The following is a 2,752-nucleotide window of genomic DNA, read 5'->3' as shown; positions in this document are numbered from 1 at the left end:
CTGAACAGAATAGATATTGAGCTAGGAGAAGCCCCTATGGCTGTGCTGGTGGGGACAAGCTGAGTCCCATCTTAAAGATCCTGGAAAGAGTATATGAATTAACCCACCCAGCCTCTTCCTCATCTTTTGGAAACAGCATCTGGCTTTTTTGTCTGGTGATGCACTTATCTTACTCTGAATGTATATGGTTCTGGTGGGCCTGGCCCCACCTTGTTATCTCCAGATATGGATACACAATGAAGTCTGGTCTGGTTGATTACAACACACAGAGATTGGTATAAGGAAGGACACATTAAGCAAGCTGAGTCAATAAGAAGCTTCCTCAACATATGTGTTAGAACATGTAAGAAGAAAGAAGTTGTTTCACCAGGCAAGTGAGAGAAAAGAAGGTCAAGATTAGAGATTACTGTGGGAAAGGGAGCAATTATTTCTATTTACACTTGCTCTCAGCCAAAAGGCTGATAAGCAGCCAAACACGATGACCCATGCCTGCCTCAGCATTTGGGATGCCCAGGGCTGGAGGATAGCTGCAACTTCAAGGCCGGCCTGGTCTACATAGTGAGTTTCAGGCCAGTGTGGGCTATAGACAGACTCCTTAGTTGGTAGGATTCTTTTTTCTTTTAATCTTTTTATTATTTTTATTTTACTTGTACAAGTATATTGCCTGCATGTATGTGAGTTCACCCATGTCATGCAATGCCTCAGAGGTCAGAAGAGGGCTTTGGATTCCCCTGGAACTGGAATTAAGGACGGTTCATAGCTGCCATGTAGGTGCTGGGAATCGAACGCGGGTCCTCTGCAAGAGCAGTCAGTGCTCTTAATTGCTGAGCCATCTCTCCAGCCCAGTTGGTAGAATTCTTATCAAGCATGTACAAAGCCCTGGGTTCCATCCATAACATTGCATAAGCCCACCATGGTGCAATATGCCTATAATCCCAGTCAGGGAAAGTTATTGTGTGTATATTCATGATGGGAGGGGTGCAGGTGACACAGTGCATGTGTGCAGGTCAGAGGACAACTTTATGGAGTCGGTTCTTCCAACTTCATGTGAGTTTTAGAGATTGAACTCAGGTCATCAGGCTTGCATGCATGGCACTATGTCCATTGAGCCATCTCACTGGGCTCAATGGACCCAATTTTGAGATCTTTTTTTGTGTGTCTTTTTGAGACAGGTTCTCCCTGTAGCCCCAGCTGGACTGGAACTCACTATGTAGATCAGGCTGGCCTTGAACTCACAGAGATCTACTTCCCTCTGCCTCCCAAATGCTGGGACAAAAGGCATGTGCCACCACACCCAGCCTCAGACTTTTTTTTTTTTTGAGACAGGATCTCCCAGCTGACCTGGAACTCACTATATAAACCAGGCTGGCCTTGAACTCTTCGAGATTCGCCTACCTCTGGCTTCCAAATCCTGGGTTTAAAGGTGTGTGCCACCATGCCAGGCTGAGGCCTTTAAAAAATATATTTTATTTATTTATTTAGTTAGTTATTTTTGTCTTTTTGAGACAGTTCAATTTCACAGTAAGATGCTCACACTGGGCTAAGCATGGTTGTGGACGTCTTTATTCCTAGCACCTGGGAGACAGAAGCAGGTGGCTCTCCATGAGATCTAGGCCAGTTTGGTCTACATAGCAAGTTCCAGGTCAGCTGAAGCTACAGGGAGACCCTGTCTCAAATAACCACAACCAAAAGAAAAACAAACCCCAAACTCCAAAAGTTATATTAAAAGGGCTGGAGAGATGGCTCAGTGGTTGAGAGCACCTGCTGTTCTTTCAGAGGACCTAGGTTCGGTTCTCAGCACCCGCATGGCAGTTAACAACTATCTGTAAGTCTAGATCCAAGTGCTCTGATACCCTCTTCTGGGTTCTGTGGGCATTGCATGCACACTGTGCAATTACATGCATGTAGGCAAAATACTCATACACATAAATTTTTTGGTTTTTTTTGTTTTTGTTTTTTTGAGACAGGGTCTCCTTGTAGCCCCAGCTGTCCTGGAACTCACTATGTAGACCAAGCTGGCCTCGAACTCACAAAGATCTGCCTGCCTCTGCCTCCCAAGTGCTGGGATTAAAGGCGTGTGCCACCATGCCCAGCACACATAAATTTTTTAAAAAGATATTCACATTGCTATGGTCAAGACAATTTCTTTTTTTTTTTCTTTTTTGTCTTTTTGAGACAGGGCCTCCCTGTAGTCCCAGCTGACCTGAGCTCACTATGTAGACCAGGCTGGCTTTGAACTCACAAAGATCCACCTGCCTCTGCCTCCCAAGTGCTGGTATTAAAGGCATATGCCACCACACCCGGGTAATTTCTTTTTTTAAATATAATTTTATTTATTTTTTAATTTTTTATGTGTATGCGTGTATTACCTACATGTAGGTAAGTGCACCCATGTCATGCAATGCCTGTGGAGGTCAGAAGAGGCTGTCAGATCCCCCTGGAACTGGAGTTACGGATAGTTGTTAGCTGCCATGTGGGTGCTGAAATTCGAATCCGGGTCTTCTGTAAGAACAGTCAGTGTTCTTAACCACTGAGCCATCTCTACAGCCTCCAGGACAGACTATTTCTATCTCCACAGTGTTCCTCCTGTTGACCTTTCTATCGATACTCTCACTTCCCTCTGCTTCTACCTTAGCCACTGAGAACTAGTAATCCATCCTTGATTTCTGCAATTTTGCCATTTCAAGAACTTTGTGCCAGGTGCTGTGATGCATGCCTTTAATTCCAACACTCGGGAGGCAGAGGCAGGCAG

Source organism: Nannospalax galili, unplaced genomic scaffold (genome assembly GCF_000622305.1).
Source record: "Nannospalax galili isolate Female #2095 unplaced genomic scaffold, S.galili_v1.0 scaffold23, whole genome shotgun sequence".
In the NCBI taxonomy this organism is placed as follows: Eukaryota; Metazoa; Chordata; class Mammalia; order Rodentia; family Spalacidae; genus Nannospalax; species Nannospalax galili.
Note: the sequence above shows the minus strand (reverse complement) of the source record.